This window comes from Melanotaenia boesemani, chromosome 1 (assembly GCF_017639745.1).
Source record: "Melanotaenia boesemani isolate fMelBoe1 chromosome 1, fMelBoe1.pri, whole genome shotgun sequence".
In the NCBI taxonomy this organism is placed as follows: domain Eukaryota; kingdom Metazoa; phylum Chordata; class Actinopteri; order Atheriniformes; family Melanotaeniidae; genus Melanotaenia; species Melanotaenia boesemani.
In genome coordinates, this window is record NC_055682.1 from 18,681,478 (window position 1) to 18,708,893 (window position 27,416).

At 37.5% G+C, this 27,416-nt stretch overlaps 1 protein-coding gene across 2 annotated transcripts in view; it reads right to left on the reverse strand.

The window, feature by feature from the left end:
• The window catches only part of fam189a1 (family with sequence similarity 189 member A1), a 94,310-nt gene that overhangs the window by 22,346 nt on the left and 44,548 nt on the right, over positions 1-27,416 (reverse strand). The gene's annotated exons all lie outside the window — the stretch shown is intronic.

A 27,416-nucleotide genomic window follows, 5' to 3' on the forward strand; every position in this document is an offset into this window, starting at 1 on the left:
ACTGCGGAGAACAATACACCATAACACAATCACCATCCATCTCCAAGACACACAGATTACTGAGGAAGACCCGAGGTTCAGGTGTGCCACTGTAATTCCCCATAACTGTCACTGAGGTTGAAATCATTTGGCTTCATCTGGATCCATCTTCAAACTACAAAGATTAGTGATGGTTTTGGGGATGTGTGTATGAAAACACACAAATAAAAGACAGGCTGCATATGATGCAAAGTAGACTAAAGTTTTAAAAACGTGCACCGTGGATGAAGTAAATAAATCTGAAGTCTGAGTTTTCAAAGATGGTGTCCCACTTATTTCTATAAAAATTGCTTGATCTTTACTCATAGCGACAAGCATACATCATGCTTGCACTAAAGATTTTCCTGCTGAGTCTGTTCACACATGAATGGGAGAAAGTGAAATCAATCATTTTGCACGTCTAGACTTTCAACTTTCCCAGATGGATAAAACTTGGAATTATTTAATGATTTGTAATGATTTTTGATGCAGACAAAAATATATTTTTCACACCTAAAGCTAAGTAAACAACTGAAGACATTATAAAAGATTTTATACGTGGAAATTTTGGTCTTTTGTAACCCGTTCTGGAACAGGCCAGCATCACACATGGAAGCAGGGGTTTGGTCATGGGTCATTACCAGACTTCTGCAAAAGCTGTTGTCATTTTATTTAAATCAGGTGTTGCAGTATGGTGTCATGCCCTCACCTGGTCCAGCCAGGCACCACAGCCACCAACCTGAATCACTCCCCTGATCATCCACACCTGTCCCTGGCCATCTCACCCTCCAGTCCTGCACTACAGCCAAGCACTCCCCGGACCCCTAACCAGTCACACCTGTCTTCCATTTACTCACCAGTCCTCATATAGCCCAGCACCTCATTCACGCCCTGTCAGACCTTAACCTATGTACTACATGGACTTATCCAGTTCCCCAGCTCAGGGCCGTGATTCCTGTTCCTCTGTCTGTTCCATGACGTAAGCTCATCCATGTCTGTTAAATAAAGTCTGGTTAACCTTCCTTTGTCTCCGAGGAGTCCTTCCGTTACATATGGAAACAGTCAATACCTCCAGGACACCAGCCCTTGAGGACCAGACTTGGGGATCCCTGCTCTGTATGGTTTCACATTATCCCACCACAGGTGATGATGTAAGACATGAAGCTATGTGTCAACAAAAGCCAGGAAGAACATGTGTTATACTCTGTCATTTCACATAATGCCTCACATTAACCTCGATTAGAAAGAATTAATGCTTTCCATTTGCACACACAAACCAATTGGGACACAAGGTTGTATACATAATACCTTTGAGGTCAACTGCAATGAAGTATCTTATGCTTGATACTAGTTCATCAGTTCACAGTACATTGTATAGGTGAGTATAAAGGAGGTTCTTACACAGTAATTCATTAAAAACAACAAAACGGGTATGCTTATTCTTCAGCTCCTCATCTTCTATCACTGCTATGTTTATTTTCTGAGTGGAAATTGATGAAGGTGTGTGTGCATTTGGCAGGCTCAGTTCACACGGTTACACACATTTTGGTTGCTTGCAGTCAGTTACCATGCTGCACAGCTGAGTGGGCAAACTAAAAACTGGCCCTAGAAAAGGCCTGTAGCATTTTTATTATACACTGTAGTTTTATAACAAACTTGAAAGGAAGTATCCACTTCATTGTAATCTACAACTTTACCTCCATGTCACTAAATTCCACACATTGGACCACAACACACACACACAAATAAAAATAAAAGTTGGGAGGGAACTATGCTATTCTGCTCACTGATATAATGTAAGGTTAGAAACAAATAACTATGCTTAGATGTAGGGTGTTTTAGAGGTGAATCTTGCCTCCTGTAGATAGCATCAGGCTATCCAGGTAAACATACTGGCTGGTATTTGTATACTCAAAGCTAACAGAGACATTAGGGAGTTACTGATTTTGCCCACAACAAATGTCAAATTTCTTCTATTAGAGAGTTTGAGTTGAATTACAGTCTTGCTTAAACTGTCGAATGAATAATTTACACACAGTCCTATGCGGATTTATCTTTAGTAGACCAAAACAAACAAGTATTTGGCAAAGCAGAAGTTTCTTTCCTTGTCATTCAAAGACATCTCAGCTTTATATTCCAAAGCTCTCTCTCCATCTGCGTGTGCTGCCTGAAATATCAACAAAAACTAAACTCATTCATCAGCTCTGTTTATTTGAAGAAGCTGAGGTCAGAGATAAGATAAGCATCTCAGTGGGGAAAACTGGAGAATGCAGCAGCAAATCCTTACCATGCACACATCTGTTGTTTCATTCAAAGTTCCCTAACCAAAAATACAAAGACATTTAATTGAAATAAGAAGAGACAAAACTGAGGCCTCATATTTCTGCAGTATATTTAAGTAGAAATAAATTAATATTTTATGGACATAAGATAATTCTGAGACACATCAGAATTATTATATCTGGAAATATTACATAGTCCTAAACTCTCCGCGATAAAACATAACTCTTATGCAACTGACATTAAATTGCGCCATTGCTGAATTTTTTTTATTAACTCATATTTCATGAACATAAAAAATGAAATAGTAATTGTGGCACATAGAGATTTTCTGCACCCACAGAGGAGATATAATATTCTGGAACTTGATTTTAAAATTCTTCTAATTAAATGAGATGTTGCTTTCCACGGCTCAGATGATGACTTTTTTTTGATGAAGTGGCAACAAAGACTCCCACCCAATGCCTTCCATGTCAGCTTGCTTTGTGCATCATTTCTGCACAACGGCACATCACTGCTTTCCTGCAGGTTTGGATTTACATCTCTACCCAACAGATATGTAGTTTTATCTGCATGTTCTTTTGCTCTTCCACATCTCATCACTACATCGGCTGTTGCTTTTAACTGCTTTGTCATTATGATATTTCAGACAGGTGAACGTTGGAAAAGTTTCAGACTTTCAGAGATTTCATTGTGATACCGTCTTTTTTTTAACAGACATACCTAATAATACTTATGACAGGTACTGATTAACTTTAGAAATCTAAGCAAGTCAGTAAAGGCTTGATAGGTTAATTAAGTTTTGAAGACCTGAAAATGCATTGTGGTTAATAATAAAAAATAATATAACAGCTCATTTTATCAGTTCTTGAGGCATATAAATGATTGCAGCTTATGAGGAGTAAAATCAGTGTGTGCAGTACAGGACATCAATGCACTCAACTGGGGGAAAATTTGTGGGCAATTCTGATGTGAACTAATACAGATACATCAAATAACCTTGTGCAAAACAACCTCCAAGCATGTTTTAGTTCCACGGATTATGTGCTTTTGCTTCACTGCACAAAGCAGATGATGAAATTTCAACACTAACCAGCTCATCAAAGATGAATCAAAAAGTACAAACCATAACATGTTGTGCAATTCACTGTACACACTGGGCACAAACCCTGTAGATTCAAGAGAGAACATGGTGCATTTCAGCTGACTTAACCAAAGAGCTACATGTTGTGATTATTGGCATTGATTTGTACGGTTTTATCTAAATCCTAATTCAAAACATGGAGGTTGTTGGAGTTTTACTTCTAATATAGAGCAGACCTACTATTCGTTTACAACTCATTTCTAGATAAATAAATCTAATTCATAGCTAAAGGGTTATAATTCTAAAGTTTAGTCTGACTTTGAACAAAAGAAAAAGTCAATATTTAAAATTTATTTTTTGTAAAATATCAGAATAGATGTTAAATATACACAAATAAGAAAGGAAAGCCCACATCAGCACTTTCAATTGGTTTTATGAGTTTACCTTTCTGCCTCTAAGCCTCTGAAAAAAATCTTATTTACCTGTTGCTGTGGTTTAACCCTTCTGCAGGCAAAAAAATTAAAAATTGAACAGTTTCATCAGATGGCAATTGCCAAAAGGAGAATTTGAAGCACTGTTTGGATCCCCTGACTGCAGCACAAATTAGTATTTAGTCTGCAGCAGCACTGCGACACAACACAATTTATTTTCAATTATCTCTGAGCCACAAGAGATGGAAGCAATGTTGCTTTGTTTTGCTGCTGCTCAGCAGATCACACAACCTCCGATACAGTTTCCCTCTGACACTGAATATCAATCCTCTGGCCCTGCAGGGCTTAGACACATCTGTGCACAAAAAGCACTTAAAAGACAATAAGAGATTCACTATGAATGTTGATCTTAAGGAGGCAGTAGTACAGTATGTGTTGGGCTTATTTACTTGAGCTTCCAGATCTGAAAAAAACCTGTTCAGCTTTATGGTAATGCAAAAATGTTAAATTGCATGCAGCCCTGGGGTTAAATCTCACTCTGAAAACAAAACAAAGCATTTCTTGTCCCTCTGACTGACTTTTAAAATGCAAGTGAAAGCACATCCAGTTCAGCAACAGCTGGTTTCTATTGGTTCTCAGTGATAACTGGGGTAACTCTCTGCTCAGGCAAGGGCTGTGGTGTATATTTATATATGCAAGTACAGTGTAAATGGGTATATGTGTGTGTGTCTCCAGATGGCATCATCAGAATTAGGTGTGATGGAAGCTGGGTGACCTGAGTTCAACGCTGGTCCAAATAAACAGAGGAGGTGTTGATATTAACTCTCAGCAGCAGAGCCCAGGGGACATCACACTCAACCAGACATTAGGACTTTTCAATGGACAAATTGCAGTATTGCTCTACTTCCACCTCTTGGGGGGGAGATCTAAGTATGCACTAAGTATGCCTGGAGAAGATCTAAGTATGCACTGGGAGAACGTGCAACCTCCACATTGAAAGGCTTTGGTCAAACAATGGAAGAACCTTATTGCTGTGAAGCAACAGTACTAACCCCACTGCAGTGCAGTTCACCTATATTTTTATTAGTAGCCAAACCTAACCATGTGCTCTTTAAGCCTAATCCTAACCAACTGATTGAGAATGGAAAGTGTCCTTCTCCCAAAGCCTATGGGTCATTTGTTCATGCAGGCTAAAATGTCATGTAACTGTCATGATCTGATTGGTGTTCTGCTTCCAAGGCTCCTGATTGTGTCCACCTGTGCCTGGTAATTGCACTCATGCTGTTCACTTATTTCCCATTGTGTAGCGTTAATACATTTACCAGTTAAAAATCAATACAGAGGGAAAATTTATATAGCTTATATCATTTAAAAAATCTGTTTCACACGCTTGTAGAGTTGTTTGAATTGACCTCATAGAACCACACAAGAAAGCCACAGTCAATGACCGCATACGATAATATGATATATTTATGAACCATTTTACAAATTACATCAGATAAAATATGATAATTTAAAGCACAACATGAAAAATGTAAATATGATGTTCAACCAAATTGTATTGGTATTTGTATTGTGAAGAAGTGTAAAAATGTAGGAAATGAAGCATGACTTAAACTGTGGTGTAAATTCATTTATGTGCAAGAGAATGAAAAATTTCTTAACCTGACAAAACTAAATTTGATAGGCTTTTTAAGATGTAAGCATAGATTAATGACTAATATGGGAAGATCAGTTCACTTTCACTAATCTTTTGTGACACCAATCATGTCCACAGCACACTTGTGAGAGGGAATTGGTCCCAAAAGAGGATTCAGTTTTGACTGAGTTGACACTCACACCAGGTTCTTTTGGACTGTTGCTGAATCCAAAGGAAGCAAAGGCAGGTAGATGAATCCCTATAACGCTCCCGGATCTCCTGGAAATTCCTCGATAACTCTTTGTGGGCTGTCAGCTCAGTATTTGGTGTGCTGTGGTTCCTCCCTCTCTTGTTGTCTCACCCAGAGATGCAGCTCAGGACTGATGTCACCAGATGGTGGATAACAAAAAATATTGGCAAATATTCACAAAATTAATTTAAAAATCAAAAACTGGCTTTGGCTGCAAAGGTCGGAAAAATGAAATGACTCTTCTGAGTTATTCTGATTACTAAAAGAGCTGTTAGCTATTATCAAACTACTGTAAATTAGTGATGTGGAGCACAGGCCTGTTACTTAAATTGTTGCATAATCAATAAATATGATAGACGGAGGCTAAATTTGGTAAGAAACATAACGAATGGACAAAAAAAAAAAAAAAAGACGGAGACAACACATAAAACGTTACATCTTTCTTTCAGTCCATTTTTCCTTCTCCCCTCTCCTCTCTCACTCCTTCCTGTTTGGCTCTGCTCTGAGGTCTCTGTGTTTGAACTCGCGACCAAGCTTGCAGGGAGGTGTGGTTTACTGTCTTCAGCCAATGGCAGCAGACCGAGTCCTGCGGTCCTGGCAGGGGACCTGACCAGCATGGATTTCCCTTTGTATATCAGTGTTAGAGATAAGACCTACATAACCAGTTTGCACATTCCATCACCGTAAATACAACTTTCAAACTTTTCAATCTAAGTTTATTTATTTTATTTAAGTGCAAGGTTCTCTAGTCATTACATAAGTTTGTGGACAACCACACAACCACTAGTGGTGATGAGAACTGTGTGACTTGTAAAGGTGTCCACAAAGTTGTAAAGAGATACTTTTAGTTTAAACCCTGACTGTCTGGTTGTGGTCAAGGCATAAGTATAACTAAGGTTATAACCCAAATCAATCCATTGTAGCTTGTAAGAACTCTTTTTTACAGCCAAGGGCGTCACGTGAAAGCTGTTTTGCTTTACAGCACAGCATCATGGTGCAGTAAATTTGGCACGGATGCCAAATTAGCCTTCATTAGGGTCAAAGTGAGAATCTATCAGAGTTCAACATTAAGAGTGTAGAGGTATAATTTGATTGGAGGATTTTTTGGGCTTCACAGGCATTTCTAAAGCATTTCTGAAGTTATAGTTGAGCACTATCACATTTGTGACATGTTGCATAAAATTCTGGAGCATTTCACGTTTGCCATTCAACTTGATACTGAGGTTAGGAAGGTCGTGATGAAGCCAATGCAGACGTTTTCACAGTAAGACAATAAGAGCTGACCCCTGTCAGCGCTTGAAACCGTGTTTTGATGTTGACCTTTTTTTAGACATACGCTGTTATTACAGAGATCACAGCATTAAAAGTAGTCGTGAGGCTGCTTTTGATTTTCCTGTTGATTGTATTAGGGAGTTTGGTTAAGAACACCAGATGTTTTTTTTGTTTTTTTATTTTACTTTTTGACTGTAAAAGTAAAAGACAAACACCTTGCCTCTGGGCTTTGATGTATAGTCATGTTGACAGCATGTCAGACTACATCTCCGCAGGATGTGATGGACTAGTTCCTGTGGTTATCATGTAGAAGTAACAGTCCAACAACTTTTATTGGCGAATGAGACAGGAAGCTGGGGTGACAGGTGCTCCAAACTACATCTACATTGTAGATTCTATTTTAAATGTAGGTGTCAATACTTTTTAAAATGTACAAGAGCCCCTTAATCTACAAAAATACACACAAGTTTTATCTATCACAAAATGTTGAGAAAGCAGACAACCTGGCAGCGAGGAGAGGTGTTCATCTTTGAGCCAGTGTTCACACATATTGATTAAAACAGACCATGAAAGACAATATCAGCCAGAGGGTCAGTGTTGATTAACCCTCACTTCTCTGCATGTTAATCAACCATTGACCTCTGAGGAGCTAAAACAAGGAGGCTCTGCCTGCTCCGCTTTCCTCCTCGGGCTCTTGGTGGGGGGCAGCTGTAATGAGACAGGCCTATAATGAAGCTGATCCCAGCAGACCCTCAACCACACAGAAATGCAACAGGAACTTTGCACAATCTGCTTGCTTGAGGCAGCTTTTTGAAAACTAATGATGATGTGGTCCCAAAAAAGATGAGTCATAGTATACAGAGCACTGTCAAATCTGTTATATGACACCAAGAACTAAGAATATGCCATGGCAAGTGTGGTGGAATTATGGTATAAAAAGGGTGTACAAGAAAATGTATGTATCTCCAGTTTGCACCTCACAGGTCTGCTGACAAGTTGAAGTTTTACAGCAACCTTTTAGAAAATTCTGCTTAAACTGGGCTTTGGACCAGTGAGCAGTAACGGCGCAGGCTTACAGAAATATGTGCGATATGTATAATCATGGCTATAACCTTTGAGGTAATGTATCTCTAGGCTACTGTTTTCTAGTGGGCAGCTTTCATGTAACATGACAGGAATATCATCACATTAATACAATGTGTGTAAATGTTAGATTTAACCTTCTAACCATGTATTTTGTATATAGTCTTAACCATACACATGTTTTCTAATCATTTACATATGAGAGCTGCAGAAAATTTAATAATCATGAATGTGCGGGAAGCAAAGCAAGCACAAGGACTGTGGAAAACATCGCACAGGACAAATCTGGAACCAGCACCTTCCACCATTACCTCCAGGTGACTTCATGGCATGTCCAAAAAAAAAAAAAAAAAAACGAGAAAGAAAATAAACTCCAGCATTATGCATAAAGTGGGCATTATCACACAGGAATGGACACCATAATGTAGGGAGAGATATGAAGACATAGGACATCCACATGCTAGAACTTAATGCATGTTAAGTTAAAAAAAAAAAGAACTGTGGATCTTTGTAACTATTTCTTAATTTATAAAATCTGGTTGTGTTAAATCAAAACTGGGGCTTATGTGGTGCTTCTAAAACAGAGTCTGCCAGAATCAGAGACAAAACATGTTTAACTGTCTGAATGTCATGAAATTCTGTCCAGGTGTTTGTGGTCCATGATGATCTTCTGGCTTTCCCTTTAGTATCACATCAAACTGATATTTGTTGTTTGGACTGAAATGTGACCACTGGATTAATTTTCCCTCTGGTTAATTGTTGATCCCAGACTTAAATCTTTATTTGTCCTTGTCCAACAGCCTGAAAAAAATATTATACTTTGAGTTGTACTTTAAAACTAAATAAATGTATAAACCTTGTAGTCAATCTCTATACAGTAAGACGTGCAATATATTAACTGTCCTCTTTGCTACTGGGTGCCAGTAGCAAAGTAATAAAAATGCAAGTGTTCGGAATTAAGAGGGGAAAAAAAAGGCTGCAGAATTCAAAAAGGCTTTTCAATCTTCCTCTGGGGAGGAAGCATTTTTGTGGGAAACTGAGCAGAGTGGATCATCTGTTTTCACAGTGTGAAACAGGAGCACCCATCTGTTTTCTTCTTCTGATTCTAGTAGATTCAGTTCCTTTAATCTAAATGTGTAAGAAGTATAGGAAAATAAGGTTACAATACCCTGAGATTACAGCACAATGAATCCGCAGAAAAGAAAGAAAAAATGAGAATATTCAGCTGACATCAACCACCCGCCCAAAGGAAAATCTCTTGCTAATGAAAAACATACAGTCATGTTATAATTGGATTTGTAAATTGGTTACAATCAATGAGTGTGAAGAGTTTTCTGTGAATCGTAACTACAAGAAATGAACCAGAAATGTATTTTTTTTTTCATTTTATAATCATAATTAAAATATACTTTGACTTTCCAGGAAATATAAGATGCTGTTCTTCCTCTTGTCTCTCTATGGAAGACAGACTGATGTGAGAATCCTATTTTGCAGTAAAAAAATAAATAAATAAATAAAAAAAAGAAACATTAATGCAGAAATATTCATTCTGAGGTGTGATTTACAGTAATTATTTAAGTTTTGATAGCTAGAGTAAGATAAATGTCTGTAACCAGGTGCAGTTTTCAATATTTATTTTGAACATACAGTTGAATTTTCAAAGAAAGAAAAGTTACAAAAAGGTTTGTCAGTTACAGGAAAGAATATCTGAATTGGCCAAAACTGAAATTTGCCTGTCAGACTTTTATTGAAAAAGAGAATAAACTTGCAAAGTGCAACTGATTCAGTACTATCACTGAAATATTTCTCTCTAAAATGTAGTGTAAAAGATATATTATATAAGAAAATAAGAAATAAGAAATGACAAGTTTGGGAATCCTAAAACTTTAAATATTGTATTTGGATTTGTTAACATTTTAACTGATAGCATGATATCTACCAAGACAATGACTAAATGATTATTTCAACTGCAGTAATCACAAAGATAAAACACTTTGGCAAAGAGTGCAACTCCTGACACACCCATGATTAATCAAAACAATGGATAGCCAGCAGATCATGTATAAAGTGCAAACCAACAAATTATAGTAGGAACATAATACTAGGAGAAGTCTTTGCGGCACTGCACAGCCTTAGTCGGAGCCACTTTGCTCACACAGCTCACGCTACACTTATCCAATTGAAAGGGTGATGTGAGTCTGGTCCCCTGGGTGGGAATCATCCTTCCAAAGAAGCTCCCCTAATCATCCTCTGCGTTCTTCTTTCAGCTGTGTAGACTGAAGTTGGTTTGCAGAGCAAAGACATTCTGACTCACTAATTTGGGCTCATTCTTGACAGATTCACAATGTGTGAGAAGAAAGGAGGTGATGTGAAGAGCGGTGGGAGACAGAGAGTGGCAGTGCTAATGCAAACTGACCAGAAGTGACAGGCAAACTGTGACCAGAGGGAGGACAGTCCTGAAGCTCGCTCACAAACACACACCCTTGTCCGCTCTCTTTCAGCTTGCCTGGTGTATGAAGAACTAACACACACTCTTTATTCAGGTTGGCAGCGAGGTGCCTTTAGAGGGGCCACTCTTCAACAAGGAGCACTTGGGGTGAAGCCTTCATGTTGGCAGACATCCACCCTGCTAAAGTGTTCCTTAGCAAGACACTTCATTTTTTCTTCTTTCAGGTCAACAGAGCTCACACTAATACCTGCTGTTTATAGGCAATTATACTGCATTTACTGCTGATCCTGCATTGTGACTTTATAGGAGATACTATTGCATACTATTAGCACAGCAACTTGCGAATGCTCGAACTTCATCTGTCTATATTTGGATGTGCTTAATCTACCAAATTCTAAGTATTTGCTTATAGTCATTTTTTTTTAATTGAAATAAACTGAAATTAACTTTACAATTTAACTAAAAGTGCTGAATAGATGCAAAAGGATGCTCCTCAGCAATGGTATATGTGCATTTTTTTCTTGAAAGAAGACTTAAGTAAAATAATCAAAACAAACCCAAAGTTTCTGTAGCTGCCATTGTGTTTTTGCTTAAGACCACATCACTACTTTACTGTAAAAATTCAGGTGTAACTGATTTGCTCTATGAACCACTTGCATTGTGAAAACTTATAATTGAAGTTATAAGTTTGCCTTCAAGTGAAACATGGGCAAAATGGGAGCATCACAGTATATGGAAGGAAGTGATTGCAAGGTTTTTTTTACACATGCAAGATTCCTGAAATGTTTTGTAGATTTTCTGAGAATGCAAATGTCCGCAACAATCCCCTAAACTTTCTTTCTGAGAAAGAGTTTTTCCATCCAGGCTCAAAGCAAAAATTTCTAAACATCGGTGAGACAAAAGTAGCCCAGACAGCTGTTTCTCAGCACCTCTTCCCTAACAATTCCAGCTGGGAAGCCTCATACTGCAATGTGCTTGTGTGCACATCCACGTAAAAAGTACAAACCAAATTAAAAAAAAATCTCTAGTGTCCATGTGTAAAAACGAAATAAGATATGGCATCACTCAGTCTGCTTTTAATTCCTAATTAGAAAATTACTCTTTTGGTTAGGATGCTAAATACATTTTGCAAGCCCTGTTGCAACACTGCTGCAAAGTAAATAAATTGAAAAATACACACACACACACACACACACCCACACACACACACACACACACACACACACACACATAAACCTTTCTGATTTCCTTCAGCAGATCCTGACAGGTGGTCCTGTGGGGTATATCTCAGTTGGCAGTGGGTTTCATCTTCTACTAAAACCTCTCCTTCTGGGTCAAGAGTAACAGGCCTCTTGTAACAGTTTCAAAGGAGAAGAAGGACCTAAATACAGGGTACAGGAGGCAGGTGAAAATATTTGTCTTCAATATGATCCCCCCCCCCAAAAAAGAAAAAAAGGCAGGACTCCAAGGAGAGTAGTAGAAACAGGCTGAGTCATTAAACCAAGGACCAAGAGAGATTAAAGAGAGGAGAGCAGAAAAAGAGAGGAAGGGCATGGTGGCTGGACATGGCTCAGATGTTTAGAAAACATACCTGGATGGAAAATCTGAGAAGAAAAAGAGAGAAATTAGCAGCGAATAATGACAATGACAGAACTGTGATGCCTTGTCAGCCTGCTGTTATCTTTCATTAAGTACTTCTTCATCTTTCGGGAAATCATGAAAATCCACAGTCATGACTTCTCCCTTTTAATGAGCATAAATGAATGTATAGGGATGCTAGCATACTGCAATATTAAAGTATTTTTAAACAGCATAGAGCCCTAGAAAGCCAAATGCAGTGTAGTACATGCAGCATTCACCACTCATGCTTATGTCTTTAAAACATGTTGAAACATGTAAAAGACATCTTGGGAATTCTCAGAATAAGAAGCCAGAGCCTTGAGAGCAGTGTTTTGGAGAAATATGTGCAAATGTAACATGTCATCCAATGTTCACACGGTACTGCATAATAGTCTTGAACCACAGAGAAGTTCTTCCAGGGAGACGGTGTGTATGTAATATTTCAAATTGGTCTTAAGTAATAACTCAGAACATAATTTCTTACGAATGGCTATCAAGAAGCAAGTCTTAACAAATTACAAGAAAGCTTCTCTAAGGGGGTCCCAGCTATCGTGAAAACAAGGTGGTCCCATAAATATGGTCTTTTATTTAATTTATTTACTGTATTCCCATTTATTTCTCGTCTTTCAATGCCACAGCAGTCATTTTCCACATTTGTGGCACTATATAAAGAAATATAGATAGTAAAACACTTTTGCACAGTTCTGTTGTGTGTTTTTTAATGATTATTTCTTTTCCTTCCTTTTCATGCAAAGCAACAGTTTAAAAAGGGATAAAAAAAAAAAGAGGTGATACTGAAAGCCAAAGCATATTTGGGGAAAATGCGTATATAAAAACATAATTTGTAAAAAAAAGATTTAAAAAATTAAAAAATTAAAAAATAATAAAATACCAGTATAAAAGAGGGTGTATTAATCCCTTAACACCTGAATTTATTTATAATTATATAAAAACAAAATAAATACATGAGAAAATAACAAAAATAAAACGACTGGAATAAAATGAAATACAATCAAATATTGTAGAAATGAATAATGATTAATAAATAAAGAAAGATAACAAATAAAAAATATAAATGATGCTTAAATAAGAGTGAATAAAAGTAAATAAATTAATAAAAGCATTTAATTAGATACAAAGAAATAAACTAAACAAAGGCCAGAAGTGGTTTGTTGTACATTTGTCACAGTGGGCATAAAGGGGTTAATGCTTTGTGTATCTGCATATGTGAATGGATGGATGCATCATAGTGGGTGTTTAAATTAGTGTTTAATTAGGTTCTGCAGAGTGACAATCAATGTGTCAACACATGCTTCGGTCACTGCTACCAAATACAACAACTCTTGAAGCCCATTTCTAAGAAGTCACCCTCAGTGCAGAGTAAGCCCTCAAAACAAGTGAAGAAGAGACCCATGTAACCTTCCTCTGCATCATCACACATGAAAGACTAATGCTTTGGTCACATGACTAGCCTCTGATATTTAGCTTGCTTGTTTAGCATCATAATATGGCTACAAACAGGAAGTGAACAAATGGTGATTTAAAATTAACAATTAAGGAGCAGCATGTGTGGCACATTTGTGGGTCTACATGTGCACATACAGTGATAATAATAACATCAAGCCTCTTCACAGCTCCCTAATTACACAGGATGGCAGGCGGCAGTAGCAGCATTTAGACCATTTTCATGCTCCAAATGGTTCCTTTAAAACGCTGCACAGACTTTCCTTCCTTTTTAAGCTGCATGCTGAAGGCAGCTTGAGTTAACAGACTTGTTTGTACTGGTGACTTTGAATGTATTCGAAAACTTTTGCCAAAAAGTTTAATGAAAGAAAAATGCAGGAAGAAGAAAATGCATGGTGAATCGCGAGGGCTTGTGCTCCTGACTGGTAGCAGGAGCCTAGAAATCAAGAGCCGAACAAAAAAAAAAAAAACATGAATGAATCATATCTTTGCATTTGTGTGGGTTTCAGTAACATGTTTCATGTATTATGTCCACTTTCAAACAAATAAAAATGTCTATTTTTTATGTCTGTTGTACAAAAAGAACATAATTATGATCTGTTATCTTTTTCACTGTTGTTATATCCCCCATATTTTAGATCGCCTGAAAAATCACTGAATTATGTTTTTCCATCAATAGTCCTGTTAGTTTCTGATGGCACAGACATTTTCTAAGATAACAATGCCAGGATTCATTGGGCTCAGTTTAAAGCATGAGACATAATTTTTTACAGGAATTAGCCACCACAGAATTTAACCCAGATCAAAATCTCTTGGATATGCAAACAATAATGTAGCTCTAGACAAACATAAATGATGTGACATTGAATAAGCTTACTGAAACAATGCCCTTTGCAAATGCATTATATTCTAAGCTGAAGGTGGTCCACCAAAATAATATTGTGTCAGTGTATAAGCAGCTCTCACAATGCATTATAATGAAGAGTGATATTATGCACTGCCAAAGCTTTTCCTATAAAATTAGCTCTTGATGACCTGTTATAGTCAACCTGTTAATTAAAAAAAAAGAACAAAAAGAAACTCCTTTTCTCAAAACCTTCTCTGTTGACAATTTACAGCAGAAAATAATACAGGTTGAGTTAATAAGTTGAGTTATGTTGCTTTTGTTACATTTGATATTTTCTTTGACCAGTCCCGATAACAGAACTAAATGTTCAGGGCCAACTCAGTTCATTCATGGCCACACTCTGGACACCAAAGGTCAAAAGTCTGCTTGCTGTGGTTTCACATACCCAGCAGCTTCACTGTGTACTTCCCCATGTATGAGCCAGGCCAAACGGAGCTGCGAAGCAGGGGCTGTAGTCGTGCTGCAGTATCAGCTCACTCAACTGTGAAATATGGCTGGCATGACTGTTCGCAAACCACAATTACACCTAGAATCTCTCACAAGTGACCACAAAGCACTAGTTGTTCAGTCAACTGTACAATATGAACTGGTGGACTCTGCCTCTAATGCCTCTATTTGCCCAAAACACAATCACAGCAATGTCACACACAGGTTTGGTCGTTTGCTGTAGACAGAGAATGGCACCAAAGTAACAGGATGGAGAAGAGAGAGGAGCTTATTTGTGCCACTTAACAATACCTGGAAGAGGAGCACAAACATCATTGTGTTATGTATGCTTGTAGATTAACTCACTACACTGAATCAGCCATGATTTTATTTTTATTGTAGGAGCTGTAGAAAACTCCAGGATCAAAACATGATATTTTTTCTGTAGACCAATGTAGGTATTTATGTTTATTTTTAAAATATTGAAAGATCTGCTGCATCTTATTACTGCTGTCTACATACTTATTGGTTGGGAAAGAGGTTTAATTAACTTTAATGAGCTCTTGAAAATTTAAAAACATACATTTTCCTTCCAAGTCTTTTAACTTATATATCTTTTTTTCTCCACCATCAGACAGGTCTTGGCTTTTGCTTCTGCTGTTCTTCAGCAAACTCTATTTCAGGTCTTTCTGTGCTTTAATTAAGTAAAACTCAATTCAGCAACAGAGAAAACACATAACATTAAAGGATTATCAGCTTTGTACGAAAACAATAGCTTATTTGTTTGCATTTCTCATGTAAATGGTAGAAAACTGCTAATTGTGTATTTGCGTGCATAAGTGTGTTAGGATGATTGGCCATGGCAGATGGTGATGATTTCTGCTGGACTATGTGTGCACATGAAGCTTAGAGCTGATATTTGCACATACTCAAGGATGGAAGATTTCTGTGCAAACGCTTGGGTGACTTATGTTAATAGGGGGGAAAAATAGTATTGATTATAATTTTCCATGATATTCAAACATCTACACATACAGAAATAGAAATACAGCTGCAAACTAATGTTCACACTTGTGTAGAGCCCTACAGTCATTTTATCACCTACCACTACATTTATCTACACCATACATGAATAGCACCACTTTAAATTATCTGGTGAGGTTATTATGCTCCAAAGACAACAAAATCACAGAATACTAAGAGCTGCAGACCCATGTCATTCTGTTTTTGTTTCACACTAGCTTTGCATAAATGAAAGATTACATATGGGTAAGCTATAAGATAGACCACTTAAAGCTTAGACAGGCTGAGAAAAATCGCTCATATCTAAACTAATCCCTTCTTGAAACACAGCCGGGAACAGAAGCTGCAAATGGGCTAATTTCACTCCTAATGAGAGGATTAATTTGTCCATTAAGGTCTTTGTGAAAAATACTCAATTTGTGGAGGTCAACACTGGGCGGACAGACCATCTGTCTCCGCCTCTTCCTGACCTTTTAATGATTAGATTAATTGGATGATAAGAATTACACATACAAATGATGAAGTTTTGATTTTCATGTTGCTGTGGGTATTATAAATCTTAATTCCACCAATGGAAGCACAATCAGTCAGCGTGCCCTCGCTATCTCTCTTTCTCCCTCTTTTATCTGTTACACAGTAATATTTATGGACTGTCAGGGTCGCAGGCTGTCCCAGAGACCAGCCCATAAAACCTTTCACCAGTGTCCTGCTGGCACTTCAGCACTAATGTGATCGTAACGTAAAGTCTGCAGTTATTATGTGTATGTTGTGTTAGTGATTTGTGTGCATCATTAGAGTATTTTGAGACTTGGAAAGCATGGGTGCGTATTCTAGTCCTGGGAAACAGCTGCTCTCCTGACTGTATTTTTTTAGTATAAGCTTTGCCTGTGTGATACAAGCAGAACAAATATTACCTTTTATCCCAAAGAAGTCTTATAAATCTCACACAACCCTTCTCTCTGTGATCTGAAAGTCACTGAGACACTTGATGTTCGGCCGGCTGGGGCACCGCATCATGGGTCTGTTTACACATGTGCTAAATGTTTCTCGACTGTCAGTGGGTTTTATCCACAATTATTCCAGTGCATGCCAGTCCCAACCTTAAAGAGTAAATTTTGTTTTAAATTTAAATTGGATTTAGTTTAGCATTTAACATTTAGTTGGTAAATTAGAGCAGAAAGAGGACAAAAAACATTAACAAATAAAATATTACACTGCAGACTAGTTTTTATTATTGTTTTCTTATTCCAGAAAGCAGAAGGCACAACATTAAACTGAGTTTTGTAAATGAGTGATTATACTGATTTAAATGAAAGATGGCATAAGGTCAAGTTAATTTTGAGCAAATGCTGGTCTCTGCAAGAAGTGTCTTTTTCACCAAATCCTGTTTCTAATTCGTATGGATAATTTTTTTTTTTTTTTTTTGCAGATGATGTAGTTCAGTTAGCCTGTTCAAGCCATGGTCTTCAGCACAAACTGGAGCCAACTGAAGCTGAATGTGAAGCAGCCAGGTTGAAAATAGCTGCCCTAGGCTATGGTCCTCAACCAGAAAAGGGTGGAGTGCTCCCCCTGAACTGCATGGCTCTTTGCCTTAAGCAGAGAAGTTTTACTTATTTTAAGATCTGTTTTGTGAGTGGTGGGTATGAAAAGCAAAGCTTTCAATTTACTGGTCCATCTTTATCCAAACCTTACCTATGGTGATGAGATTCAGGTATTGACCTGATGAATGAAATCACAAATAAAATCTAAAATGAGGGTCCCTCAAAGGGTGGCTGGGCTCAGAGACAGAGTGAGAAGCATGGGCACTCATGGGGAGCTAGGAATAGAACCTCGCCTCCTTTGTATCATAAGGAATTAGCAGAAGAAGTAAAAACTAGCATGGCTCATTTTTTTGCTTCGTTTAGAGGCTTTTCCACCACATTAAACTGGTAGGAGAGCATGAAGCAGATCTGGAACATACTGGGGGGATTGTACAGTATAGCCCTCCTGGCCTAGGAAAGCCAAGGAGGAGAATGATTGGTGCAATCATGAAATTACACACCTGTGATGGAGAAAAAATTGTGCTAGGTTCTGTTTCCATCCAGTATTCTACACATTGTTCAACATTAAACTTCAGCTCTGCCTTCCATGGTTTACCACTGCTTAGTAAGGTTTAGGCATTAACTACATGTTTAAGGTTAGGAAACATCATATCTTACCTTAAAATACACCCTCTTACACTGAGATCTGCTCAATGAAAATCTTATCTCTGAATGATGATCCTGTTTAACTGACAAAACAGAAAAGGACCTTCTAAATGAAACACATCACTTTGCAAGTCACTGAGTGTCTCAAGACAGTTTGATTCCCTCTGAACAAGCAAAACTATTTTCAGCTTATGCTACGAGTCCAGTCCGGCTTAAGTTATTGAATATTAAACACTTTGAGTTTTTTCCCAACCAACCTGTTGCAAATGATTTAATCTCTTATCATACATATCAAAATGCTTCTTTTGAAGGGCTACAGAACGATTAGGGCAGTATTTATAGAATGCATCGCACTTAAATCAAGACATTCAACCTGGATACCTCAGGGTTGGTTTGATAACGTCACCTGCCACCAGACAAACACCGAAGCAGAGATGCAGCTGACAGGCTTTCCGGATTCAAAATATCCTTGCAAGTGAAATATTTTCTTTTTTTACAATCACAGTAGTTTTAAAAAAAAAATTAAACTTCTACAAATAATCACATGGCCTCTCATCATAGAGTTTTGATGCACAAGCATAAACTGTAGTTTCCGGGAAACTTAGTGACATAGCCGGTTCTGTCACTATTCTTAGAAGGAGGATTCCCAGCATTAAGGTTTAAATGCTGCTTCAAAGTCTTTTACCATACTGTTAAAATAATCCTGGTGGGAAAATATTGAATCATTTGAACATCACAGAACATGTCAGAGGACATGATAATAATTTTCTCATTGGTAGTTAAAGCCCAGTATAGAAACACATCAGGAGATGTCTACAGAAACACTGTTAAAAATGTATGTGAGGACAAGGCAGGCTGTGATCTCTGAAGATCAACTGGGAATGATTGTTTTTAGTGTTCCTGGCTTGTGCAGACCTTGCTGCAGATAAACGATTAAATCCTTAGTATCAACTCAGAAACATGTTCTGGCTTCAACCTGTCAATCCAAAGGTTAATGGAAGTATCAGACAATAACACCGCACCATCACTTTCTTGGTGGACATGAAACATTTGCTTTAAATGATGCTTCTGTTGTATCCAAAATAAAAGTTCTCAGTATTACAGATGCCGGTCAAAGCTGTTCTTTACAATGACGGACGAATCCTCAGGGTATACACAGTGTTATGAGAGCAGAAAGCACGCTCAATCTAAAATACTCTTGGAAATGTACAACAGTGGCCCATTTCTAGTACAAAGATAAAGAAAAAAAAACAAGGCCAGCACAAATGCAGTTTTCATATAATATAGGCCAGGTGTTGACTTTAGCTTTTGTAACCAGAGAGATTAAAACACCCAGTGGAAGGCAGCACTGAACATTTCTTAGAGTTTTTATCTGCCGCTGGGCTGTTTAATGACCAATGACTATCCACTGACCAAAATTACTGTAATCTAATCATGACAACACTGTAAATAAGAAATTCCTTTTAATATACTGACACCTTGTTTAATAACTAGAACATAGTCTATCTAAACAGACTGAGAGTAAGATTTGTAGTATTTCATTTTAGATCTATGTAAACCTGATCATACTGCAGTATCTGTGTGTAACTTCTTGTACTCAAGAAACACTAAGCATCTAAAGCAGCTTTGAGGTTGTCAAAGCAGAGCAAACGTCAGCACACCAACATGTCCACAAGGGCAAGGCACCAGAGGGAAAGTCGCTCGAGTCAGCAGAATCCAGCCTCTGTGAACCATGAGGGTCTGCGCCAGATTTCATGGCAAACCAACCAATAGTTGCTGAGACATTTCCACTGGGACCAAAGTGATGCACTGGTACACTGACACCCTCGCAGCTACATCCCTAGCATGGTTAAAAGGTTCAGCTTAAAAGACAGAAACAGGGTCACAGAAGTAGAAGCCCCAGAACATTTCAATATTCATTGCGGGATGACTTGAACATAAGCACTATTTAAAAAGATTAATAGTGTTTATAAGTCTATTTAGAAAGAGCTTAACAGTGAGATTGTTGCAAGAGTAGAGTAGTTTGTGAGAAACAAGAGAGCACTCAGACTGTACATCCTGATCCAACCCTTCCACTTTCACTTGAGGACATCTTGCACTTGAATCCTCATGAAAACACAAACATAAAGCAGCTGCACACTCTGTTACCTCCTGACACCTCACAAGTGCAGTGACCGTTTCACCTCTCTACCACTGTGCCCCTCCATTATTTAAATCTCTCCATGCTACACTTCAGTCCACACCAGTCACTTCAGCGTAAATAGTGATATTTTTTTATGAATGAGCCACCCACACTGAAATACAACAATACAAACTAAGCTAGAAGGGAGACTACACATTCAGTTCAACGTTTCAGGAAATGTGTTTGCCCACAGTTTGGATGAGAGTTGTAAACAGATTTATGTTTGTGCAAAAGTTTATATTTAAATTAAGCTAATATTTTCTTTGTAGAGCATTAGATGTACTCTCTGCTACTTAGATAAGAGATTGTTTTTGAATAGTTTATTCAGCTTCAAAGTTGTTGAAATAAATAAAGAAAAAATCACAGTCAATTTTCACTGCTGCCGTATAACACTGTTTGCTAAATAATAGATAAATGATAAATAATGCATAAATACTACAGTTACTAAAACATCTTCCTTTACAGTGCTCACCATAACAGTAGTATATAGTACATAGCTAGTAAATATGTCATTCAGGAGCTGAATATTACACAGATTTTTACATGTGATTAAGAGATTTTTAGACTTCCATAAGAAAATCTAGGCTGTGACTGAATCATCCTGCTGTTACCAGGAAAAACTTAACAACATGCAACCCAGTGCAGCATAATTATCCTTTCATCACACAGGTTTGTTTACAGGTTGATGCCTACTTTCTGGAAACTAAGTTAAAGGTGCATAACCCCGTGGAATATTGTGAGGATGAGGCTGTTTTTATTCTGGTGTTGCCCATATAAAATGAAAAACATTATTTATCCCAGAAGGAAAATTGTATATATGAACTGGTAGTTTGAAATGTCTGAGTTCAGAGGCAGGAAAATAACAAAAACAACATAAAATAATATAAACTCAGTAATCTGCTGGTGCTGCTCTGCTGCTGACTGGGGAGTGGGACCTATTGATGAATGTGGTCATTCCAGGCAGTACTGCATGTACCACACATTCTTAGCCTTGCTGTCTTGTTTGTTATGAATCCGACATGTTCCACTTTAACAAGCTTTGCTGATGGTAACTTAAAGAGGTAATAGCTAGAGAATCACATAGTCACAGAACTGCCATGCCCAGAAATCTAGCATGGCTTGGTAACTAAACTAATTAGGGATCTTTCATTACTGTTGAATGTTGAACATACCACCAGACAAAATTATACTTTTGAAACTGAAACTGAATGAAAGTTGTTGTTGTGCTTCTACTAATAAATACGTGCAAAGTGCAGCAGAAAATCTTTTATTTCTATTAATATTCAGTTAGAAGACAAAAATTAGGGACAGTGGAGACATACAATATATAGAGATACAGATTGATTTCACAGTGAACACAATCAAAGGCTTCTAAGACAAACACTATCTAGCAGACCATCACATAGTTGTTTCAAAGCAGGAAAACAAGGACTTACTGCCCTCCAGCTCACTTTCTGTCTTTTCCTTAAATATATAATCCATCAAAGTCACAAAGAGCAGCAGGCTGCAGATAGTTTTGTCTAGCTGCGCTGTCTGAGTGATATGTTGTAATTCTGCCATGGCATTAATGCAGTACATTAGACAAGATGGACAAAAAGTATTTCCATCTAACACCCACAAAATTTTCTTCCTCTCATAAAACAATTTATATACAAAAAATAGAAAAAAATCAAACATGGAGAGGAGACAGGATTTCTTCTTCAACATATACACACAACTCTCTTGACTTGACTGAGCAAAAGCTGTCATCTTGGCCCTTTTCTATTTCTAACTCACATTTGCCTTCCTGGCATTTGCATATTATAAAAATTCAAAATGTGGAAAGGTCATTTTACTTAAATGATCTTGCTATCTCCCACACATTTTACATGTATGATGTATGATAATGTGCATTTTCCCTGAAATAAATAACTGTAAACTTGTTTAATGCTGTAACTTACTAGATTATCCATCACTGTTTCGTTAAATCAGCTGAAAAAAAAAACAACATAAATATGCTTTACTGCCAACAGTTGACACCACTCTTTCATCTGTGTCTTCAGCACGAGTGAACAGGTTAGACTGCCTCAAACTGACTCTCAGGGGGAATGCTGTCAGACACAGCTCTTCTCTTGTGATTGCTGTTAGGTTGCCAAGCAACCAGTGATGACTCCAGGAAGTCCGTGCACTGGAACCAGAGATGATCATCAGTTCTTTTTCATTCGTGCTAATATTAGTGGAGCTGTAGAGACTAAACTGCTGGTGTAGGCATGTGATGTTTTTATCATAAAATCCGCCCGTCATCTTTGACTGGTTCAGGTCATCATAAGCGTACAATGAATCTTTGTTATATGCAAGGCCATGAAGGATCCACTCAGTGTATCCTCCTTAGTCTCAGAAGAAAAGGAAACATTTGTAAGCTGCATTCAAAACAGACTCAAAATTAGGACATGCTTTGTTGTGCCTATGTGATATAATAAGCCTTCAAAGCATCCAGCATAGCAACAATGTGCCATGTAATTGTTTTTTTTAAGTTGTATATTAGTTAGTTTTAATACTTTATGATCTGCTGTTTTCATTTCCTTTTATTTCTATGTCTATCTTTAAAATATAAAGATGTGTACCACTTCCACCTGAAAGAGGCAAAGACGGATTAATAAGCAAAAGTAATGTAATTTTGTATCTTTCAGGGCAATCCTTAAGCTATTCTGGAGTCTTTATCCTTTTACCAAACTCAACTTTGTAGTAAGAAATTACCTATAGCAAATTTTCTGCAGCATCGGAGGCTGCAGCTGGAGGACTCAAGGCCCTCATTTTTAAAATTACTTCCAGCTTTTTGGGGGTTTAATTTAAACAAATTTTCAATCTTGTGTCATTTCAAGTTACCTTATAAAAGAACAACAAAAAAACATCTAATTCATTAAAAAAAAAAGAAACTATTTTTATGCAAAATTATCTTGTTATGTCAGGAAAGCATAGAAAAATCTATTTTCATTATAAAAAATAATCTCAGCTCAGAAAATGCAGACACACACACACACACACACACACACACACACACACACACAAACACATTTTTTTCCCTTTACCTGGAGAATACAATATGCTTCCCTAAAATGTCCCTAAATTCAGTCAGTAACAGTTTAATGACTGGAAAGCCAACCCAATCACTCCTGGGCGCTACAGGAAAAAGTCTTCTTCTTTTCCACAAACTGGGACAATTTCTCATCTCCACCTCATAAAAGCTGAAAATTAAAGAGTAACGCTGGGCTTACATCAGAAGACTTTTAGAAGATTTGGAAAAGACTCTGAGAAAACTATCAGCTCACAACTGCTCACATCTAACGACAAGTGTTTAGAGTCTTAAGTCTTAGCCTAGTGTCAGACTGAGATTTTACAAAGACTGTGAATCCTGTGGGGTCAGTATTGACAAGCCTACAACTAGATTCTTTTAGCATTTATTGTGATATGTTGGACAGTTGATATCAAACAAGTTTGTCCTTTTTTATTTATTTATTTTTATTTATTTATTTATTTTATATTTTACTATAATTTATTTTATTTTATTTATTTGTTCGTCCGTTTTTTTGCCGTTGTTCTGACAGGATTCCTGTTTCTGCTTTTGTCAGAGCTCATCTATTGGTTGTTGATTGTATGACGTCGCTGCGGCTTGCGATATCATCACGCCTGATATTGTCGCAGACCTGAGACTAGGGAAAGACTGACATGAAACAGCACAGATGACCACCTTAAACCTAATGATCGAGATGACGGGAGTGCGCTGGGACTCTAGTAAGACTTTCAGTTTTTAGTCTGCGACTGTGAAAATTGTTTGGCGTAAGCCCAGCTTCAGTAATGTTGAGCATATTAGAGTGAAGATATTCAACTTGGTCTACAAAAATAACTACAGAAATGAAGCACAACAAATTCTTGATCACTTTTAGTCAAAGTAGTGCAAACAGGCTGCTTGCTTGGAAAATGTAAAACAAAAATAAAAAGCACTGATTTAAAGAATAGAAGTAAAAGATGCAAAAGTTATCCCTCCATTTTCCATCTCAGTGCTAAACTGGGCTAACCAGCCTTATGCTTCAGCTATCTGTGTCATGATGATGGTTTATGTTGTTGTTTCATGTGTTTGATTTTTGTTATGTTCATGGTTTATGTTCTTGGTTTCTTGTATTAAGGGTAATTTTTCTGGTTTCTGCTCATTAGTTGACCTGGTTGATTAGCTCATTCCCATCACCTGTGCCTTGTTAGTTCCTTCTATGTATTTAAGTCCACTCGTTTCAGTTCCTGCTTGCCAGTCCATAGTTTGTTGTCACTGTTAGTGTTTGTTGTCAGTTGGCTGTAGTCCATGCCATGTCAGCGTTTTTTGCTACCAGTCTTTTGTTAAGTAAGTTTAGTTTTACTTATTAAACCCTTTTACCTGCACCAGTCTGTCTCCTGCCTTTTCTGCTCAATCTGCTCATATTAGTGGTTTCAACCTTCTTGCTGGAAGGTCTTCCCATACACAGATTGCATTATAATGCTTAAAAAAATCCCTTGTTAATCCTCCATTGTTTGTCCATATTGACTGAAGAGAGCTGGTTTTGGCACCATATCTGTGAGTGTTTTGCAATGTATTACACACAAGTCAGTTTGGCTCTGACTATCTTAAGTCCCAACACAAGTGCATCAACTCTGACCCTCATTCTAAATCTGTACCTTACAAATAGAAAGACAGTCACAACAGAGTAGTCCAACCATGAGCTCACAGTATGAAACGGACTCATGTTTTGCAAGAAAGTAAATCAAATTAACATATTTTGCTGGACCTTTAAATAAGTAATGGCCATAATTAGTTTATAATGTCAATAAATTAAAAACAAAAAAAGCTTCCCATCCTCACATTTGTGCAACAAATACTTTGACCCTGACTTGATACAAGACAACCGATATGACAATATATTAAAAGAGTAGCTATTCTACCAAACCAATTCAGTCATCAACTATTCCTTTCACCACAAATAAAATCCTAATCTTCCCACATCATGTGATCATTCCCTGGACCGTTTGCTCTTGGAGAGAATTCTTGCAGTAGTAAGCAGAGAAGAGCAAGTCTTTAATAGAAATACTTCAGCAATCTGGAGGAACACCAGTTATGAATCACGTTGCAGCGCATGACCACCCACAGTTGGCAGATTGGTTGGTAGAGTGTTGCCAGCCCTGAAATCGTCCAGCCGGTGTATTAGTCACCTGCCAGTCATCGCTGGGTCCAGGCCAGAAATGTAAAAGCCTATCCAACAGTAACACTCACAAAAACAAGACCAGATATGGACCCCAATGATGGCAAGAACCAAATTAGTCATGCCCTTCAGAAAAACAGAAAAAAGACAATTTAGCCATTTTGTACTGTATAACGTGTCCAATTTACACACCTACCTCAATAATAGGATATTACATCTGATCCTTAAAAGCTGCTGAAATGATTTTGATCTCTTTTTCTGTTTAAGGTTTCAAAAAAGGAGAAGAGATGGGGGATGGGGACAGGCATGAAAGGAGAGGAGATGCAGATAAAGCAGCAGGGAAGCAAGGTGATAAAACTTAAGGGAGTGAGACAGGCCATTTCCTACGAGATGGGGGAGGGGTGCAAGTTTATGTGGGTGAAGCTGGAGAAATAAGATGAGATTATTTATGGCACTAAGAGAGCATGAAATAGAACTGGACAGGAGCTTGTAGTGTGAGCTAAACCACAATCCCAATCTCTGCTTTAAAGAATAGAAAGACCTCAATCACAGGTAAGATATCATTATCAGTACAATTTCCTCTTGTAAAAATGATGGATAAAAAGGGCCCATGACATGTTTTTTTTCCTGTTTTCTGGTGTATCTGCAGTGTTAAGGCAATATACAACAACCTCAAACATCAGCCAAAGCTAAAACAAAGAGGTACATAAAAGTATTTAGTGTAGGAAGATCCCACATTTTAGAGGAAACATCATGGGTACATTGAGTTAAAAGACAGCATACGGGGCTTTATTTCAATACATTAATTCACTGGGCAATTTAAAAATATCCCTTTATTGTGTCTTATGTAAAAATGTATAGGTCTATGTCCCGCATTTTAATTTTAATCATCTCATGAATGCATACTGACACAAAAACAACAGCCTACATTTGTATTGCCACCTATGATTTTTAGCCCTGAATTACAACACACCTACATTTTGGACTTACCTGTCATAAGATGTCTTGTAAGACTCGGCTGATGTTACTCGGAATAGTCTCATTGTTCCATTTTTTTTTTCATGTGCCTTCATCATAATGCAAGAAATTCAAAAATGAAGATGATGGAATAAATTTTCATAAGGAGAAGCGTTTCTTAACAATTAAATACGTAAAAAGACATGAAATATTATAATTCACATTATGAAAATCATTGATTTTCATTTTTTCTTTCTAAACTCAAATGACTTGTGACATTTGGGGAATGAAATCTTGGCCAAGGCTGTTTTATAGCAGGCTATCTGGATATGCACCAAAAAGCTCCATCTTGGCTTTGTTTTCTTTTTTAGGAAATATGTGTGCAGGTCTTCTCATCGTGTTGTTTGAGCTCAGAGACTACTGAGTATGCTTCAGTAGTTTGTTTCTATCCAGAATGATGCTACATGTGTTTGAACAGAGGAAGCACTCTCTCGCTCTCTCTCTCTCGCTCTCTCTCTCTCTCTCCCCAGATTTCAGGAGAGACTGACAGAAAAAGTGGAAACTGCAAAGACTTCAAACTGACTTTGGTCATCCTGTTTCCAGGTCAGCGGCTTTGAAAACATACAACACCACAGCTGTGATTCAGCGATTTTATCACAACCTAAATGTGCCCCCAAGTTGAAACGCATCCAGTGACGTCTACAATTTCAACTACTGCTAAATTTCAAGTGTGACCAGCAACAAGGTGAAGTCTCATTGACTCTGTCACACTGTGTTAAAACAACGTAAATGGCAGGTGTCTCTGACAGTTGCAGCAATACAGCAAAACATGCAACAGATTGTCACTGGTAAATAAGTAATGGTTTTCATGTTTGATGTTTTACTATAAGGAGACACAGTGCAGATGTACTGTATAATGTTGTAAACTCAAACTCTACTTT